At 46.9% G+C, this 21438-nt stretch overlaps 1 protein-coding gene across 3 annotated transcripts in view; it reads left to right on the top strand.

The window, feature by feature from the left end:
- Positions 1-2487: 2487 nt before the first annotated feature.
- The window catches only part of ELOVL5 (ELOVL fatty acid elongase 5), a 76279-nt gene continuing 57328 nt past the window's right edge, over positions 2488-21438 (top strand). For 2 of the 3 annotated variants that reach the window (XM_069563916.1, XM_069563915.1), the window contains exon 1: positions 2531-2879. The gene's annotated coding sequence lies outside the window, so the exon portion shown is untranslated. Of the gene's footprint in view, positions 2880-21438 lie in introns of all 3 variants that reach the window. The other variant, XM_069563913.1, reaches the window with a different exon arrangement.

Below are 21438 nucleotides of genomic sequence, written 5' to 3'. Positions count from 1 at the left end.
GTCAGGTTTGGAATGACTTCACCACAGGGTGTAGGACCCAACTTGGTCGGGAAGTTGAGTCTGACACTCACTAACATACTTTTCTTGAACCCTGGCATGGAGTCCTAGCCATTCTTTTGATTAAATATATATATATATACAGCCACAGTTAAGTTGGAGATGGTGGTGCAGATGGAGTAACTCATACTGAGGTCATGGTAGCCAGTTTACACTGCACGGCATAAGATGAGTTAGATGAGGGCAGAAGTTCCTCCCTGAATTATATATGTATTGGGAGCCCTAAGTCTCTGGATAGGGAGAGAATGAGAACATGACCTTACTAGCTTAAGTTTGAGAGGAGTCAACAGTCTTGGGATCTATCTGACAGAGTTTTGGAGTGCAGGAGCAGGAAATAGAAGTACCAGTGTGATGATGGTGAGGCAGGGATAAGAACTCACATACTTATTAAAAACATATTTACTAAGCTCTTATTATATATCAGGACTGTAGTAATATCTGAGAATAAATAATGATCAAAATTCAACACATAGTAAACTCCCTTCCAATAGACTTTGCAGTCTAAAGTAGGGGTCTTCAAAGTGGAGGTACAAGCACCCCACAGACTGAACAAGGTGTGGCAATCAGGAAGCTACAATGCAGAGTGAAAAACACCCTGATGGAAGCCCAGATACACAGACAATAACTAAGGCGCGTTTGTCAAGAGCGTGTGAAAAGACACCCTTTGGGAGATAGGAATAAAATAATAAACTTTATATTTATTTTTGCCTTAAAATGAGAAAAAACTTAATATTTAATGTATGACAACGGTTATATAAGTCCGTATGCATGCGTGCTAAGTCTCTTCAGTCGTGTCTGACTTGGTGCGACGCTATGGACTGTAAGCATGTCAGGCTCCTCCGTCCATGGGATTCTCCAGGCAAGAATACTGGAGTGGGTTGCCATGCCCTCCTCCAAGGGAATCTTTCCAAACCAAAGATTGAACTCAGGCCTCTTATGTCTCCTGCATTGGCAGATGGATTTTTTTTACCACTAGCACCACCTGGGAAGCCCATATAAGTCCATAATTAAAAATAAATACAAATTTGGTGGCTCAGATAGTAAAGTATCTGCCTGCAATGCAGGAGACCTGGGTTCGATTCCTAGGTCAGGAAGATCCCCTGGAGAAGGAAATGGCAACCCACTCCAGTATTCTTGCCTGGAGAATTCCATGGACAGAGGAGCTGGGCAGGCTATAGTTCATGGGGTCTCAAAGAGTTGGACATGACTGAACCAACAACAGATATTTTGATAGTATGGGTTTAAAACATTTTATTGATAGGTAAACACAATAAAAACAATTCTGTGTGGTATAAAACTTGAGATTTTTGGAATATCAAGTTACATTTGAAAATTTTAAAACCTGGAAAGATAGATTCGGATAGGGTGACAGAGTTTTGAACCAGCTCTGGCCTTGAACTTCCAGCTGAAGAGTGAAGAGTTAGGGAGACATCTTTGCTCAACTCTTCTATGCCTCTGACAGATGCTTTTTCACATACCCCTTGACAGAAAGGTATTCATCAATTTATGTATCTTGACTTCTGTCAAAGCAGTTTACCGTTCTGCACAGTAGCTGTTTCCCGACTGTATCATTTTACATGGGGAGGGAATTCTTGAAGTTTTTTACACCAAGCATAACATTGCAAACTGCAGTCAGTGTTTGTGGAGTAGAATGGCAATCAGATATTTAAAAATCTTAGTTATTTTGTGTATGTTTGTGTACATTATCTAATTTGTGTATAGTTTCAACATCTGAATTCTTAAGGCAATGGGCAATGGCCCAGTGCCTGGAACACACCTGGAAAGTGATAAACATCACATTGTAAGTATGTAAAATAAATTTACCTGCATTAAATAGTTGGCTATGTCGGATCCATGGGCTTTGGGTAACAGAAATACAATTAGAGTGCACGGGGAGAAAGGTTCAATTTCTGAGACCTGACATGAAGAAAGCATAGGATACTAGGATGATGAAGGCCTTAAATTATCCAAATATCAATGAAACAGCAAGGGTCTACTCATGCCCCGAACACAAAGCACTTTGTCTTATGTGCTTGTATTTGTCTAGTTGAAAAGATGTCACTTACTCCCTCACCTTATTTCCTACAAAAAGTCTTGAGGAGAAATGGAGTTGGCAGTGATCACTAAGGGAGAATCAGGACCCCTAAGAAAAATCACGGTAAATCTACCAACAAGGAGTTAAACTATAGCATCAGTTTCCAGCGCTTTTTTTGTTGCTGTCCTATTTCGTTAGCTCTAGTACTCTCCCTAGGCATTTAACCCTTTCATCTAAAACCAAGAACTGGCTCCCTTCCAGAAACCGCGAGGAGGCAGCACCACAGTGGGCGTCTGCCGTCCAAACACAGCCACACAACCCTGCCAGGCCTGGCACTGAGAGAAACAGAGTTCAGGGCATCGGGAACTTCACCGGTGCTATTGCGCAGGCTCTGCGTTCCACGCAGGCTTATTAGGAAGAAAGCGGATAAAATTGTCCAGAGACACGTGAACCAGAGGGGACCAACCCGGACCACTGCTCTCCACTGCATCGGATTCTGGAATTTACAATCACGAAAGTTCTATTGTTTCACGATTGGCTCCCAGGCCGCATGACATCATAGCGCTAGATTCGGCCTCCTGGCGGCGATTGGCTGGCCGCGCCATTGTGACGTCACGGTCAGCCCACGTTCTGATTGTAGATACCCGGCGCCTTCCTCTTCCCATCGCGGCTGCTCCTGCTGGCCGGTGCCTCCCTCCAGCCTCCTCCCGGCTCGGCTGGTCCCCGGGCTCCGCCGCCACCGCCGCCTAGCCGCTTCTCCGAGCCGCCGCTGCGCTCTGCCTAAGAGGTAAGCGGGCGGCTCCGGAAAACTTCGGCTGGCCGCCGCTCGGCCATGACACCCGCGCCGGCGCGCGGCCGGCACCGAGGGATGCGACCCCGCTGTTGGGTTCTGAACCCGGTGCGCACGAGCGACTGCCGGCCCGGCCCGCGCTGCGCCCGCGTGGCGAAGGAGCCCGCCGGACTCGGGTCTCAGGGCGCGACGGCAGGCGCCCCGGCCGTTTCTGCGAGATGCTGTCTCACCTGTTTAGCGGTGGAAGCCGCCGGCAGGCAGTGTGCCCACTGACTGGCGCGGCGGGAACGCACCCGGCTCCCCTACGCGAGGCAGGGCGGGTGGGCTCTGCGCTCGGGTTCACCCGCCCGGGTTAGATGAACGCGCGGCCGGAGATCCAGGGGAGAGCCCCGAGAGCGATCGCGCTTCCTCGGAGAACAAAACCTCCGTGAGCCGGGAGAACCGCCGGGCGGTCGCGGCGTGGGTCGGTCCCCTCGGGCCTTTCGTTTTCTCTCTTGCCCTCCCGTCTCTGCCCCCGACCGGGAGGCGAGCCCGCTAGCCTCGGAACACTTTGGGTTTTATTAAAACCAGATAACTGTAGCCAGCGGTCCTCGGAGAGGATGAGGCCGGTGGGGAAGCGCGGGGGCGGGGACTCAGGAACAACCTGGGCTACTCTTGAGGGAATCGGGGCGCGAGGGCGGTGGGGTCGCGGGCTGGAGCAGCTCGCGGCCGGGTCGTGCCTGCTGCGAGTAGCAAGGAAAAGTCCTGTTTTACAGTTTAAACGCAGATAAGACTCGCCCCCCACCCTACCCCAGCGTTCGCAAGCCCGCCTTGGGGTGGAGGGAGTCGTGACTGGAGCAAGACTTGTTCTTCAGAATTGTGTCTTGCCACCAAGCGTTCCATGCCCTTGCACTTTTAGGGTGATGGTTTCCCCTGCTCACGACTGTAGTTGAGCTCAGCTCTTGGCTTCTTGATTGCAAATTTGGATAATGCACTTGGCCCACTTTGGGGTGGGGGTGGGGAGTCCCGAATGGAAGAATCCAGTGCATGACCTACGAACTGGGCTGCGGAACCTGGTGTTTCGACGGGAGAGTGGTGGGGAGCCTTAATTCTTTAATAGCGGGACCGGTGGCAGGAAGTGCTTTCTTTACTGGGTGGCACGGAAGAGCTCGTGTTGCTTGTTAGGTTTTGTAACTTGTTTCCCTAACCACTCAGTAGATAACCTGTTGGTTGCACTTGTTTTGCTGTCGCTCAGCTGACAGCACTTGGGGCAGAATCTAGAGATACGGACACAGCCGGTTTGGCATTCGGTGGCTGTGGATGAACAGTTTAACTTTCCATCCGCGGTGAGGGGACAAGCGCATCACTGTTTCAGTCCGCTTGGATGCTGCCCGGGATTCTCCAGGGAAAGTTCAGCACTTGAAAGAGAAATGTCATTCGTGTCCCTCTTGCATTCTTACCCTAGATTGTAACTTCTCATCGACAGGAAGTTTTTCTGGACAGAGTCTCTTTTTCGCTTTTTCTTTTTTGTTTCTAACTGAAGACAAAAGGAGGAATGTTATTGATGGTAACTGATGACTAGTTTTACAGAATATAGAACAGAACTTAGCTGAAAGTGAAAGTGTATTACAATTTGATAGTCCGATTTTTTTTTTTTTTTTCAAGAAGAGACCGTCATTACTTCAGACTCTGTCCTCAGCTTCTTGACTCAATTTCGAAATCATTTCTGTTCAGGGTTTCATGTTGCAGAATTGTTAGGGATTCCATGAGATGATATAATTGAAAGTGCCCAGCATGGGGGCTTGCCAAATAGTGCTTTGATAAATGTTTCTTCTTCACTTATTTTTCTTCTTGGGGAAGGGAAGTGAGGTTTAGGGGATGTGGCCAGGAATAAAGCTGGAGAATCTCAAATAACTGGGAAAATATTTAAAATTAGGTTTTCACAGACACTAATTCCAGTATTCCAGCAAAGCTGCTTTTGAAAATGAGGTGAGTTATCTCTTTCCCTGGGATCAACTGAGCTTTTTCTTTGGGGGGAGGGGTGTCAGAATTCTTAATTTGGGGGTGTTTGCAAGGATCTCTTTGCCACTACCTCCTCATTTTCTCTCAGCATAACTGTTGATTGTCCTCCTGTTTGTAGAAGTGAGTATCAGTCCTTGGGTGTCTTATTTCCAACTTGAATTACAGAAATCACGACAAAGCTGTTTTCCATCTTTTAGGGTGACTTTGATGCCTAAGTAGATAGTAGAGAGTATGAATCATGGTTTTACTTTTTACTCAGCCCCTTACTCAGCCACATCCTGTCCCTCTCCCCTAAGAAAATTTCTAATTATTTTTAAGCCCTCCTTTATGCCTACCAACTCCTTTGTTACTGGTGGGAACAGTTACTGTTTCCATTAGTTACCCAGTGGCTTTTTCTTTGCATACATTCAGTTTGAGGTATTACTGATGTGGGCACCTTCCTATTAATAGTTGCTTTCCATAGATGATTCTTACAGCCTTCCTGTGGGAAGTGATATCCCCTACCTCTTTTATAAAGAATTGAGAACTGAGGCCTAGAGATGCCAGGTGACTTGTCCAAATCATGTAGATCTGCCTCCTGCAACTTACCTGCCCCGTCCTCTGGCCTTGTGCTGCTCGGATTTGTTCAGTGGGCTCTGCCCTTTATGTAACTCTGTTACTCTGTAACTTAAAAATCTAACCTCATGATTAAAGGTCCATCTTCAAGCCTTCCACTATTAACAATTTGCCATCTTTCACATCTATAAAGTCTGTTCCTTCCTTTTAGCCCACATTTGATTCACTCTTTCTATTAGTTTAATTGGCTTGTCAGTTACTGAGTGTGCGCTGTGTGTGTCTTAGGGTTGTATACAAAGCTGAACAACACAGTTTCTGAAGTAGCTTATACTTTAATTCTTTTACACCTGAACTTAATCTGCACCTTATACTAGAAGGGGATCAGAAGCAGATTTCTGAGGGGAGGGGGTGCTTGTCTCACTGTATCTGAGAAAGCTTTATGGCAGAGCTTGCCAGGTCATCAGCGCCTCACACTGCCCAGTTGGTTAGGATGCTTTTTGTGCAAGAGACAGAGAACCCAGTGCCAGATGGACTTAAATGACCACCTGACCTGAAAAGTCCCAAAGGCAGAACTTATGTTCTGTTTCTCTGAAGTCTTCTCAGATGTTTGTTAGGTCTATAGGCTGATCTTGCAAGATGACTGCCAGTTACAGTCTAGACCGCCTATTGCCATATTCACATATGGAAACTGCCACCACCTTCCAGAGAGTGTCCTTGGCCTTGATTTAGGCCTTGGTTACTTGAAGTAATAACTAGAAGAGTGGAAATCTGATATCCTGGGACCTATCCCAAACTGGGGAAGTGCATTTAAGTTTCACCTCACCTACCTGGCTGCTAAACTACACCTTCAGGGAAAGTCTCTGTGGATATAGGGGTGTGCCAGTATCGGCTATAAGGGCCACCAAGGATGTCAGGCCCCATCAAAGAGAGGATTGAATTAAATGAAATGAAACAGAACAGAATCCACATTTGAATTTCACCTTACCCATCATAGAGGAATCTTACAGGTGCACAGAGGACGGGCATTCTAGGAGAGAAAGTTTAGAGAGCAGACAAGTGCATCATTGGACATTAAAGCAAGTAGCCCAGATGCATGAAGCTGACAGGCAGAAGTGAGAAGAAAGGTTAGTATGACAAGTTGTTGATCATAAGGGTTAACTTTTATTAAACTATTACTACGTGTCAGACTCTGCACTGAGCCCTTACATGGATTTTTCTCAAGTACTATTAGTTGGTACTCTTAAGCATTCCCACTTTACAAGTGAGGAGATGGAGGCTCAGAAGTTTAGATGCTTGCCCAATGTCACAAAGCATTCTAGCCTGGGTGGTCTTGACTTGCTAGGCTAGTGTCTTTCCTGAGATGTTGTCACAAGACCACTGAGACTTTTGGACTGGAACGAGTGTATCATGAATGTTGTGCCCCAAGGACATGAGTGTTGTCAGAGTGCGTGGGATGGATTGGTGAGGATGGACATGGGGCATATGTGGGTAGACTGGGAGGCTGTTGGAGCAAGCCAGGCAGTGGTGAGGCCTCACCTGGAGCCACGGCCATGAGCACACACTGGAGCAAGCTCATCGTTTGAGAATGTCTCTAGGAGAAGATCTACGCAACTTGAAGACCAGCCGGATTGAGGGCCAGCAAGAGGAAGGGTGCTCTCAGGTGTGGGGGTTAGAAGAACTGCAGTGTCATAGAGGGAGGGAGAGGAGGCTTTGCACTCCAGTGGAAACATCTCAAGGGCCCATGATCCATCCAGACTGGCCTTTCTCCCCCTCTGGTCCCCATTCCTCTTTGCAGCCAGTGTTTGTCTGCCACATTTGAAAAACGTGTTTCCACCGCATCTCATCCATTTTCAGGCAGTTTTTCACCTTTTAACATACCTGGGTAGTGATGCAGCTTGTAATCAGTGGCATGGTAAAATCACACAAGCCCTCTTTCTCATTTTAATATTACTGAAATCAGGGTGCTTGTGGATGAGAAAAGGAAAGTCTCAGTACTGGTGAGTTCGTGGAGTCAGTTGCTGGCAGAGTAAGAACCAAGGCCTCTAGGTCCTCTCATCCACTGAATTACCTAAACTTACATTAAATGAACATTGCCTCGTAATACAGGATTATAGTAAAGCATACACATATTCCTTTGTTTATTGAAGCAGCAGTAATCTGAGAGGTTTGGAAGGTACAGTGATTTGGGTAGGGTGCCCTGTCCTTGTATGGAACCCGGCCGCCCTGGTTTGTTATCCTAAACCTGCCTTCAACCTGAAATCAACTCTGGGCCTTGGTCCTTTATTTCAAACAGTTATACCAAGGTGAATTTCAGGATCCTTTCAGAATGAAAATTTTTTATTTTCGCTTTTGCAGAGAGCAAATCCTTTGCTTCTGTTTGATCAGGGATAGAGAATGAAAGTTGAAATCCTTTAGGTCTTTGAAAGGTAGATGTCAGAAATCAGGGATGGAAATTACAGTTTTCTCTTTAAGAAGTTAAACGTAACCGCTGGAGTTACTCCGGCCTAGCAGAGTTAGTTGTTCAGAGAGGTAGACCCTCCTCATGTTGGGGTTTGTGTCATAGAAGCGCCTTCCCACCCCACCCTGATTTCAACCCATAAACGTTACCATTACCAAGCCGCTTGGTTCCTTCTGGCATGTTTGCTCCATGAGGATACTTTTATTTGACTCGAATACATTTGCTTTTAAAATTGTGCGGCCCCTGGATTGAAAATAGTCATACTTGCTGAGGTTTTAGGAAGATTGAACCCTGTCCTCCATGCCCGCTCCCCTTCTTGTCCCATTTGAGCACAGTGATGTGTGATAACCTCAGTGTTTCTTGTATCTTGTTAGACTTCAGTACCTTTTGTTTGATGTCTTCTTGCTGACTGGGGTTTAGAGAATAGTTTTTCACTTAAGATTTCTAGTGCTGGGACTCTCATGCTTTCTCTGATTAGAAAACTGTTTTCTTGAAACAACTGCAGCTTCAAATGACAATCCTGATACTAAGTTCACACTCTCTTGTGAGCACATGCTGGTTACAGGTTCCATCTCTATGTTACAGTTCTTCCCCCGTTGTCAACACTTTCACCCTGTCAGAGCTAACCTCTGATACGTGCATACTAAACAGACCTAATTAGAGCCACACTGCAGAGTTGGCCACTCTGGTCTTTATCTGAGTTATCCAGAACCCTGGAGTACCTGTTCCTTTTGTCTTGGCACGGCACATGCTCCTATAAAGTAATTGTTGTCAATTTCTCCTTCCCCAAAGAATAGTTCTCATGACACCAAATTCAATAATTATTCATTTGCTTCACTGGGAAGTTTCGCCATGTGCTGATGGCCCTTGGGGGTAGCGTTTAGGGTACCTCTGCTTCAGGCTTTGGCAGAAAAAGTACATTACCTTAATATTTATAGGAGCTGTTGACACTTGTATCTACCCTGTTTTTGAGCTGATATGTACCTCTGTGAAAATTTGAGTTTTCCCCTTACAAAACTTCGAAATGTTTACTATGGATCTAAAGTGCATTTATTAAAAGTATCTACTGCTGCTGCTGCTAAGTCACTTCAGTCGTGTCTGACTCTGTGTGACCCCATAGACGGCAGCCCACCAGGCTCCCCCATCCCTGGGACTCTCCAGGCAAGAACACTGGAGTGGGTTACTGTTTCCTTCTCCAATGCATTAAAGTGAAAAGTGAAAGTGAAGTCGTTCAGTCATGTCTGACTCTTAGCGACCCCACGGACTGCAGCCTACGAGCAGGCTCCTCCATCCATGGGATCTTCCAGGCAAGAGTACTGGAGTGGGGTGCCATTGCCTTCTCCGAAAAGTATCTACTACACACTTTTAAAAGTTAGCAAACTAGTAGGAAGGGGACTGGAGAAGAGGCCTTTCAGGTTAGCCGCTGCAGGGAACCAGGGGTCCAGCTCTGCCCTGAGAGCTGGACAGGCATTGGTAGGCCAATCACTCCACCTCTTTGAGACTTCTGTGCCTACTTTGGGGCAGAGGGGCTGTTGAGACTATTAGTATTCTACCTAAAAGTTAAGTAGGGGACTGACTGAATTTGATGAGCATCATTAAAAAATCTCTCTATTGACTAGGATGTTCACTGAAGCATTGTCTATAATAGAAGATTGAGTCAGCTGAGTAAGAAGAATGAATGTTCTTCAGAAGAATGAATGATGCTACAGTTGGGCAGTGTAATACTTTGGGGCTTATGAAGAGAATGAGGCTGATCTGTGGGGTGCTAAATATACTACATGTTAGGTGCTTTTCTAAGGTGCTTCACCTCCAAGGCCCCCCCATGAGGTCAGTACCCCCAGTTTTACAGATGAGGAAATTAAGGCCCAGAAAGGTTAGGTGACTTGTTCAGGCTTCCCAGCTAGCAGGTGGCAGAGGCAGGGTTCAGATCCAGCCTGGTCGAAGGCGTCCAGCATCAGTTTCCTTGTCTGGCCCCAGGCCCACCTGGGTTTGATCTGTAAGGTGTGTAAAACCTGAAGGGTGTGGGCTGGGAGGGAAGGACACCCTCATCCTCTAGGGAGCCTCCAGATTGTTTTGCTTTCCCTTGGGTAGAGATGTACATCGTGTGTGTTTTGAGAACATCTAGGTCCTTCTGACACAGGCCTGATTAAAGGCTGCTTGTTCAGGTTATTGAGACTAACACCTTCCCTACCCCTTTAGTTCTCTTGGGATTCTTTCTCTTTTAGGACTTCTTAGTTTTCTTTCTGGGTGTGGCTCTAAGTAGCATAATGCCTAAAATATGAGGATCACAAAATTCAGAGTGGTTTATATATTAGCATGGAATGTAACCAGGTGGTGAAATAACTGTTGGCTGTAGAGGAGATGATAGATAATTACTGGGTTGTGTTTGCTTTTGAATATACCACATTGTAGTAGGCTTTTTAAAGTACATTTTAACTCTGCCTGTTCCTCTTCTCACCCTCCTCGCACCCTGCACCCGAACAATTATAAAATGTGGGAGTTTAGATTGAATTTTTTTTTATAAAAAAGAAATGTGTTTTCCTGTCATATCTTTATTTATGTTACACTGTTTGAATTAAAATCTAAGACCTTTTCTCTCGAGAGGGTGCATAACTTATCTTTGTTAATTATGTCCCTCCATTCTCTCTTCATTTCAGCTGAGGCTATAACACTGCCTTTGTATATTTTGTATGAATTATCTTGGAGAACATGATAATTTATTTTGAATATTCAAGTAATCACATCAGATAAGAGGCTGCAGTCAGATTTAGAATTACAAGCAGCTGCTCACAGCAGCTGATGTTGCTTAAAAGCCTCTTAAATGTTTGTCTCCTGGCCACGTGCAATTGCAGTCTGATTTGTATATTAGAAATGGGGTTGAAGTAGAGCTCAGTCTCCTGAAGTAGGGTCTTTAAGGGACCAGCTAGAGACTTGCAGAGGATCACCTGTCCTCATCAGTGCAGCCGTTGATTGTCTGCAAGTCTGCTTCATCCAAGGTGGTTGCCTTGTGAAACAGGTCAGAGCTTCTCCAAATAGCCCCTTAAATACAGTGTTTCGGGACTTCATGTCCCGGAGAATGCTTTATATACTGTGCTTGTTATGGCAGCTCCTTTCTGTTTGCTTTGCAAGACATGGTAGGTTTGGAAGAGGCTCAGTGACCCCAGAGGAAGGTGGCTCCAAATGCAGAGTGATGGTGGGTCCCCTATATCGGGCCCTGGTGCAAAGCTCCATGCTTGAGTTTAACATCGTTTTGCAAATGGAACTGGCAGTTTATAAAAGACTTCCAAAATTCAAAATGTAGGTGAATCGTTGCAAAGTACTGTTGGAAACCCAATCTCAGTGGGTGATTGCCTTGCCCACAGATTCACGTATCCACCTGCCCACCTGCTGTCCATCTCAGACATTTATTTCTAATCCACTTCTGTCTTCTGAGCTCCAGATTCATCAGAAGCTCCAACTTCTCATCAGCTGATTCACTTGGTCTCCCTCCAAACCTGTCTCCTGTCTGCCAGCGTGACCTGGCGCATCCCCATCACCAGTTTGCCCAGGCCATCAGTGCCAGGGTCCTTCTCCCATCAACCACATCCTTCCTCCTTTCCTCCATCCGTCACTCGCCAAGTGTTGTCTATTCAGGCTCTGCTGTGTCTGCTGCCACCCTGCCTGCACAGCATGCCAGCCCTTGCAGGGTACCTGGTTTTCCCCAGCTCCTTCCTGCCTCTCTGTGTTCAGGTCCCAAACTGGCTGTCACGGAGATCTTCTGACATGTCAGTGGGATCCGTGCACTCCATACTGAAAGCTTCGCTTACTTTCACTTAGAGCCATCCTTGATCCCGCTTCACTTCCTGCCTGCACCTCTCACTCTGAACACCCCACATCTCCCCACCCGTGCCCTGTCAGCTCCATCTCTGCTCTGCACCGTCTGTGTCCGGATGGCTTCCCTGATTGCTCCCCACTGACAAAAACACACGAAAGCAAAGCCAGCTAAACAGAAAAGGCCCTGTTCCTTGTAAGTCAGACTCACACCCTGGAATCTGATGCTATTTACTCAATTAGCTATTCCTACCCCTTCCGGCTCTTGTAACCTTGGTTATAGCCAGCTGACCTCTGTGTGCGTCAGCCTCCTCATCAGGGGAGGACAGCTAGTGCTTTCCTCCCCTCTCTGCTCCAGGTCTGGCGTGTTCCCTGTGTATCCTTGGTACCTGTGTGCTGTCTGGCATGTGGTAGGTATCTGGCAATTATTTGCATGAATGTTTCTCTCTCTGTGTACCTTTTGGGTATAATCAGCTCTGTAATCTGTGCTTATGGCTTTGTGAAGGTGAGTATGCCTCAGTAGCCTGAGAAGCTTGAGAGTTTGTAACACTGCACAGATGAGGAGCCCCCGCGGGGAAGCCAGCTCTGGGAGATAGCAGCCGTAGGGGGCTGGATTCTCTGCTTAGGGTTGCTGTTCTCCCACCCAGGCTGAGGGAGTAGAGCAAATTGCGAAACGTCCCCCCGCCATCTGCCAGGAGCAGAGGATGCTGTTTCAGTGTGCTGTGTTAAAGGGCCTTGCTTATTTGCATGTTACCTTGTAGAGCTTTTAGGTGGAATAAGCCAGGGATTTATTGTGGCACTGTGCCCAAGGAAGGAAGAGAACCCACACCGGTGTCTAAGCACTCGGCTGTTCCCTGGTCAAATAATGGTTGAAACTGACACTCTCTTTTTAAACTAATTTTGGTTGGCCTCAACACTGAGCCATGGAGAAGGAAATGGCAATCCACTCCAGTATTCTTGCCTGGAGAATCCCATGGACAGAAGAACCTGATGGGCTGCCGTCTGTGGGGTCGCAAAGAGTCCGGCATGACTGAAGTGACTTAGCAGCAGCAGTACCAATGCTGAGCCAAGGTTAAGGAGCCGGTGTAGGTTGGACGGAGCCTGTCTGCTTCAGTTGCCACGTGGTCATTGATTCACTGACCATACGCACTTACTCCCCATTGTGTTCTCTGCTGCCCTCTGCTCCAGTGCGAGGATCCTGCAGAGACTTACGACAGTACACCTACTGACAGATCGTAACCCAGTGGGAGAGGTGAGGTGTGAACTTGATACAATAGATCGCTATTGGTGCTGTGGGTAGGGCTGTGTGTTGCCATTAGGTTTGAGTGCAAGTGACAGAGATCCCAAAATAATCACGGCCCCACTAATGGCATCTCAAAACAAGGTGTTACTTGTATTTTGCACAGAGGGCTGGGGAAAGGGTACGGGGTGACCAGCTGCAGGCTCCTAGCTCACTGTGTGTCGGGCTCAGAGGCAGCAGGATGGAGAAGGAGACAGAGTAGAAGGGGCTGAGGATTCAGTTGTGTTTTCTCTTAAGGGACGTTCCCAGAAACCAACCCCCGACAGTGTCGCTTATGTCTCCCTTGCTGCTGCTGCTAAGTCGCTTCAGTTGTGTCCGACTCTGTGTGACCCCATAGACGGCAGCCCACCGGGCTCCCCCATCCCTGGGATTCCCCAGGCAAGAACACTGGAGTGGGTTGCCATTTCCTTCTCCAATGCATGAAAGTGAAAGATGAAAGTGAAGTCGCTCAGTTGTGGCCGACTCTTCACGACCCCTTGGACTGCAGCCTACAGGCTCCTCCATCCATGGGATTTTCCAGGCAAGAGTACTGGAGTGGGGTGCCATTGCCTTCTCCGATGTCTCCCTTAGCCAGGACTTTAAACATACAGCCACACAAATCCGCAGACAGACTGAGAAATCTCATCTTGATTCTGAGTGGCTGTGGGCAGCTCAGAGTCCTGCTGCTGTACCCGGAATCCTGGTGACCGCCCCCCGGCCTGTACTAGGGTGGATGAGAGTGACTGTGCTGCCCACGTGGAAGTTGGAGTCTGTGGAAGAGACCGACAGGGAACAGATAGTGGTGCCACAGTGATGAGCACCGAGAGCGCAGTGTGGGGTGCTGTGGGCAGACAGGAAGGGACCCCCTAAATCAGACCCAGCGGGCCGGAGAAGGATGCCTGGAGACTGAGCAGACATCTGCCTGCTGGAGAGAGGAAGCAGGCGTTCAGGCAGAGGCTGTGAGGGAGGAGGCAGGTAGCACATGAGGAACTGATTCTAAGGAGAAGCAAAGGAGGAAGTAGGGGCCCGAGGCCGCACTGAGGGATCTGAGCTTTGTCCTAAGAGCCTTTAACTGGTTTTGAAAGGAGTAATCTGGAAAGATGCTTTTTGGGAAGTGGGAAGCAACGCCAAGACCAGAGGCAGGGACCCTCCGTCAGAAGGGAGTGCAGTAGTTCAGCTGACATGATGCTGACCTTGATTAGACAGTGGCTTTCGGGATCGAGGATTTCCTAGAACTGGGAGCAGATTTAGAAATAGTTTGGGCTGCTCTTCACCTGACAGCTGATGAAAGCAAGGCGGAGAGGTCAGATGGCGGGGCCGGGCCGCACAGTCAGCTGGCGGTGGCGCTGGGTCACCCCTCTGCCTGAACTCTCTGTGTCCCTGCCAAATGGCCAGCTGGGGCCACAGGGCTTTGTTGGGCGTCGGAGAGGGCAGGTGGTGTGTGAGCTGGAACGTGGCGCGCGTCTGCTGGGGCGAGCACGGTGCGGACACTGGGAGTGGCGCTGCAGCGGGTGTGGAGCAGAAGTGGGTGAGCTGGGTGCTCCCAGTTCTGCAGGTTGAGATCAGTGGTAGGGGACTTCAGGGAGGTCGGGTAAGGTGAATCGCTCAGGAGTGTTTCGAAATCAAGGAAGGCTTCCCTGTAAGATTAAGTGGTTTAGGCTGAACTCTTTAAGCACTAGGAACCAATTTACATTTGGTATTGAAGAACTGACTTGAGCTTGACGGCACAGTCTGCGTTTAATGTTGGCTATGCCCAGGGCCTCGTATAACGTGCTTGTGGTCAGCAGAATAAAGTCCCTCAAAGATGTGTCCCAGTTTCCCATCACTGTGACTATGTGGATAATTAAGGCTACAGATGGAACTAAGGCTGCCAGCCAGCTGAAGTAGTGTCCTAGGTTATCTAAGTGGGCTCAGTGTAACCAACCCCCAAGGATCCTTAAGGGGCTTCCCTTGTGGCTCAGCTGGTAAAGAGTCCACGTGCAAGGCAGGAGACCTGGGTTCAATCCCTGGGTTGGGAAGATCCCCTGGAGAAGGGAAAGGTTACCCACTCTGGTATTCTGGCCTAGAGAATTCCATGGACTATACAGTCCATGGGGTCACAAAGAGTAGGACATGACTGAATGACTTTCACTTTCACTTTTCAAGGGTCCTTAAATGTGGAAGGAGGGGGGTGGGAAAGAATGAGAAGGGTGGGGTATGAGGAGACTGGGCCCAATGTTGCTGGCCTTCAGGAAGGAGAAGGCAACTGTGAATGGAGCAATAGATCGCAGCCTGTAGAAGCTGGAAAAGGCCAGGAGAAGGATCCTCCCATAAAGCCTCCAAAAAGCAGCAATGCGCATGCCTGGATTTTAGTCCAGTGAGACCCGTTTTGGACTTCTGACCTATAAGATACACTTGTGTTGTTAAAAGAACTTCTGGGGCTTCGTTGGTGGCTCAGACGGTAAAGAATCTGCCTGCAGTTCAGGAGACCCAGGTTCGATCCTTGGGTCATGAAGATCCCCTGGAGAAAGGAATGGCAACCTGCTGCGGTGTTCTTGCCTGGAGAATTCCATGGACAGAGGAGCCTGATGGGCTGCAGTCCATGGTGTCACACAACTGGACATGACTGAGCGACTAATACAACAACAAGCCACTAAGTTTGTGGTCCTTGGTTGCCTGACACAGCGGTCAGTGTGTGCTGAGTGAATGAGTTGTGCTTTAAGAGATCAGTGTGAAAGCTGTATGTATTAGATGCATTGGGTGTGGGGAGGTTCTGGAGGCCAAGGAGTTCATAGGAGATGGTTCTGGCAAAGAGGTGATAGGACAGGACAGGGTGGGGGTAGGGTGACTGGAGTCATAGGGCTGGCCTGGGATCCGTGCAGGGGGGAGCGTGCTTTCAGGACTGGTTTCCTGGAAGGTGATTGGGCAAGAACAGAATCACCTGGACGGAGTCAGGAGGCAGGGAGGCTTGGCTTGTTGGGACTGAGGTGCAGGCACACCATGTGTTTGTAGGTGGCACGAACATGTGGAAACAGCGCTTGAGTGTGGGGTTGGGGACACAGGACTGGGTGTCATTGGTCATGACTTATCTGTTCCCTTTCTTTAAATTTTTTTATGGTGACGAAACTCAGCAGCTCTTTTGAAGGATTTAATAGGTCAGATTCCTTAACGTTAAGAAGTTTTTCCTAGTGTTTTTTGCCTACATTTTTTTTTTCTGCCGCTTGAATTCTATGAACCTTTAAAAAATTTTAGTAAATAAAAATGTTAATACTAAATTATTGTTTTAAAAAACTAGAAATAACATAATCATATGACCCTTGCATAGTTCACCTGGTGTCACACATCATCTTCCCAGAAGCCTCTGTGGCTCCCGTTGGTCTGTCACCCACCCAGTCACTAGTGGTCACATGGTTACTATCCCCGCCTCCAACACACACACCCTGGGTTCTGACCCTATCAGATCTCACCTGCTGAGCTGAGGAGGATGGAGCCTAAATAAAACTTGGCTTGTCCTAGCAAAAGGAAAATGGATGGTACTTGCTAGAACATTTCCACATCTTTTCCTTTTTTAATATCAGTTTACCACTGAACTATATATACACTTGTTTTAGATTTGGTTACGTCCTGAAAGTTCTTGATTTCTGAATTCCTTTGTTCTTTATAATGAACTTGGTTGTAGTGATTGAAGTTACAGGTGTATTGACGTTAGAGGTGTCTTCCTGTAGCACCACACTCAAATTGCCTTCTTACCTGTCAATTGCTGCCGTCTTCCCTCTCTGATCACTGACCTTCTACTTGGTGGCAGTTGCACCATGTAATTTGCATTTACAAGTTTTCAGTGAAGATTGTACTAAATTCAACTTTGAAAAAAGTTTAAAGCCTATAAGATGAATTGACCAATAATGGTGGCGCTAGTGGTAAAGAATCCACCTGCCAGTGCAGGAGACTTAAGAGACAGCGGGTTTGATCCCTGGCTCCGATCCCTGGGTCAGGAAGACGCCCTGGAGAAGGGCATGGCAACCTACTCCAGTATTCTTGCCTGGAGAATCCCATGGACAGAGGAGCCTGGCGGGCTACAGTTCATGGGGTTGCAGAGAGTCAGATATGACTGAAGTGAGTTACCATGCACAGTGTCCGTAAACCACATGTGAAGAAAATGAGTTTAATTTCAGGGAGTTCCACTTCATTCTCCAGAAAAGGAAATAAGATTATTTCCTCCTTATTCTTAGAATGAAGATCCCATTCTTTCTAAGTTAACGAAGTAAACTTTCTCTTTCTTCCCTTTGCCCGTTGATTTGATTAAATAAGACTCGTGGGTGCTACCTTGTTCATTGTCTTTCATGTCAGTTGGTGCCCTGGTAAGATAGAGCCCCCACAGTATCTGGGAAGTGTAAGCAAGGAAAGCAGAGGTAAGCCGCGTTGATCAGGAGGCGGGAGAGGACGTGCCCCTTCTTGACATTTCAGCTACTGTCCCCTCAAAACAGTCATGCTGTTTCTTTTCTCTTGAAATCAAATTGTTTCCCTTAATGAGACGGTCAGCTTGGCATGCAGTCATTTTCTCTGATGTATTCCAATCTCAGAAAGCAAACAGAAAGAACATTTTATAGAGGAACCTGCAAATAGCTCTTCTGTGGCCGTGACCTGCGGTGAATGCCCTGAGCTCTGGTCTGAAAGCCCTGGGTTTCTTCACAGACAGATGGGAGGGCATGATGCACCTTAATAGCAACCGAGTGTTCAGCGGCACATGGATTTCATTCTCTTGTTAGCACTGCTCTCTGTCAAAGGAATAAACGATGGCGATCATGCTTGGAGCTCTGAAATGTCACTCTCAGATTCTTATTTTGGAAAGAAGGGTGCGTCCTGTAAATTTCTCCCTCTTACTCGTATTTATTCTGTCTCTGCTGACCTGCTTTTCTCCATTCAGTGGGGACCCTGCTTTCCTGTTGGTGATTACATTCCCCAGGTGATGTCAGGGACATACTGCCACTGACACACCATTTAGAGGAAGAAGAAAGTGAACCCTGGACAGGGAAGACAGGCTCCCTTGAGTAGGCTGAGAAACCTCCTGCATGAAGCTCCCTTGAGCCCATTAGCATCATGAATCAGAGAACTGAAGACCCGGTGACAACTGGACAACTGAGGTGATAGGCAAATGGAAAGTGTGGTTTTGTTGTGGCAGAAAAATGCTGATTCTGAGCTCTCTCTTTCTCTCGTATATATATGATACATATGTAAGTACTTAAGCACTTTAGCATCTGTATGCTGGCTGATGAGTTAATCCATTCTATTTGTATTACTACCTAATGTGACTTCACCACAGGATGCTTAGGTCTTCTTATTACTTAAAATTTTAGGTTTGGGTGACTGAGTTTCCATGAAGAGTATCTTCATTTGAAAGGAAAGTTAGTATTGTGCTAAAGAAACATTCAGAGTTTTTCACCCACATGCTAATATGAAAATCAGCCCAGCCTGCTATATACAGTCTGATTTACTGGGAAATTGGTAAGAACTTACTTCACAGAGTGCTTTAACTTATGTATATTGTATGTTTTATTCATTATTGCTAGCTGGTGCTTTTTGAGGTATATTTGGGAATTTTGCATTTAAGTTGAGAAGCCAAATTTATAATGCCAGTTTAGAGATGAAACCTTACAGAGGAGGAGAAATGCTGTTTGCAGTTTTTAATACAGCAGCTCTCAGACTTTTTGTTCTTAGGACTTGCACTTTTAAAAGTTGAGAAACTCAGAGAGCTTCTGTTTGTATGGGTTTTGCCTGTTGACATTCATCCTGTTAGACATTGATTTTGAAATCACTTTAAAAAAAAAAAAAAAGAAATCACTTTGGATCTCTGAAGGTTACCTTCATATGTGAACTTCATCAGGTATACTGGTTTTGGTCAATTTAAGGTCTGTAAGTACCATCCTTAGGTAGGGTAATATTTCAAAGTAAATTTATGTCCTCTGACAATGCTGGTTGCTTGCATAGATGCCATACTGGAGGACTGTCAGTTTTTAAAATAAAAATCCAGAGCAGAAAGGAGTAACTTAAGAAGGTCTCAGTGTGGTGTAAATACCTTTTTAGATGTTCACTTTATTTATTTTTTAAATCTCATTCTCTTTGCCATCTGTACATTATTGTATTGGGCCTTCAGATTGGCTGTCTTTTGGAATAGTTGTAAAAACAGCTAATTTCTTTTGTGTTCATGTCTGTTTGATTGATACTTCTTAACTTTTTTTTTTTTTTAATACTAATGATTTTGCTTACCCTCCGAGCTATCAGGGAAGCCAAGCGTCGCATCCCCACATCTCCACCTTGTTCTTTTTAACCATTTAACCTTTACCGCTTTCTTCTGTTACCAGAAGGTCCTTCTGGCCTTTTTGTATGTCTGATCATGTAGCGTTCTGCTTTGGGGAACTGTCGACACACATCCGCCTGCCCTGTCCTTTACTCTGGGGACTTCTTTGAGGCTGTTTATACCCTCGGTTTCTGTGATGTCTTGAGTCCGGTGCCACTGTAGAGGGAGCTGCTCGCTTCCACGTGCTCAGGTGTTTCTATGGGGTACGTTTCCCATTGTCCAGTATAGTAGTCACAAGTCACGGGTAGTAGTTACTACAGCACTTGGAAACTAATGCAACAGAGGTTTTCCACTTACTTTTAATTTACCTTTAAATAGCCCTGTGCGGCTCCCATCTCTCCAGAGGATACAACTCGCAGGGAATCTGAGAGCTTCCTTTTTACTGACTCATGCCTGCCTCCATCTTGACCTCAAGAGTTTCTTGCAAGTTCACCCATTCATTTTTATAGGAGTTTTGTGTATATCTTACCTGTCACTTTTAGAAGTGTTTCGTAGCATATAGGTTTCAGCATCTGTAGACTGTTTTACCACCAGAAACAGAATTAAGAAAGCAAAGGCTATTTGAAGTTGGCTGCTTTTTATGAAATCTTGAGACAGTTCTAGGTGACGTTCAAGGGTAGAATAAAGTTAAGAGAAGGATTTTAGGTTGGGGAGACTTGAACAGACTTATCAGCTACTAAAAAATTGAAGATAAAGGGGGAAGCAGAGTTGAGCAGTCATTTCTTGAAGGAGGCAGGCAAGTAGGAGATGCTGAGCCTCCTTTTATGGATTGGGAGGGAAAGAGTAGCTTTTTTTTTTTTTAAGTATTTGAATTTTTTTTGACACAAAAGTCATATAATGTTAACTTTTTTTAAAAAAATGTTTCGGCCTCACAGCATGGCATGTGGGACCTTAGTTCCAGTTCCTGATCAGGGATCAAGCCTGCCTTGTGCCCCCTGCAGTGGAAGCGTACAGTCTTAACTATTGGACAGCCAGGAAGGCCCCTGAAATTAACCATTTTAAAGTGGACAATTCAGTGGCATGCAGTTCACCCACACTGTGGTACCCCAGCCACCTCTGTCTAATTCCAAATCATTTTCACCCCCCAGAGGAGACCCTGTGCCCATCAGCCATTCTCAGCCCTGCCCTTCCCCACCCCCAGCCTTTGGGCAACACTGATCTTTCTGTCTTTAGACCCTGATACTGGGAAAGATTGAAGGCAGGAGGAGAAGGAAGTGACAGAGGATGAGTTGGTTGGATGGAATCACTGACTCGGTGGACATGAGTTTGAGCTGCTGTAAGGACAGGGAACCCTGGCGTGCTACAGTCCATGGGTTGCAAAGAGTTGGACACAGTTGTGCAACTGAACAACAAAGTCTGCATATTTCATATAAAGCGGATCATACAATATGTAGCCTTTGACGTCTGTTTTCCTTCACTTGGCATAATTGGAGTTTCATCCACCTGTAGCAGGTAACAAGCACCTTGACATTTGAAGGAGAGAGAGAGTTTCAGGGAATGCATACCAACAAGCCTGAATCTCAGCAGAACATGCCAGTTCAGCTAGTTAGATTGTCCAGATTAAGGCTCCACAGGGGCAGATGTGGCAGCAAGAGTATCTGTGGGATGGTTGACTGAAGACACACCCCAGGAGCCAGCACTGGGATGGAGGGGGCAGGCATCGAAGTTCTGGATCTGGTGATGGTAATCGCCACCAGTGAATTGGCTGCCAGCGGGGTAAAGGGGGAAGAGTGGGTGGGGAGGAACCTCCCTTGAGAGGGGCAGGAGTGTCCTGTTTCTAACCGGGATAAATTTGGGAACCTAAGTCAGAGCCCATCTGTAGCAAGGGACCGTCTTTCACATACAGGCCGGGGCACTGTCCCGCCTGCTGCGTGAACCAGTGGACAGACCGCACTTCTGAGCCAGTGAGGTGGAAGCCATGTCTTCCCTTCCGAGCTGGGTGACGAAGCAGTTCTGCTGGCTTGGGGGCTTCTCACACACCCAGAAGCAGGGGATTAGAAAGCAGACCCAGCCTTTTTTGCTGCTGCCCTTTGATGAAGGTCTTAAAGCTGAGTCAGCTGCCCTGGTTGGTGTTGGGAGCAGTGATGGAGACCGCAGTGTTGCCAGCGAGGCCACGCAG

This window comes from Ovis canadensis, chromosome 20, assembly GCF_042477335.2.
Source record: "Ovis canadensis isolate MfBH-ARS-UI-01 breed Bighorn chromosome 20, ARS-UI_OviCan_v2, whole genome shotgun sequence".
NCBI lineage: Eukaryota > Metazoa > Chordata > Mammalia > Artiodactyla > Bovidae > Ovis > Ovis canadensis.
Note: the sequence above shows the minus strand (reverse complement) of the source record. Positions and strands in the feature narration are given on the sequence as shown.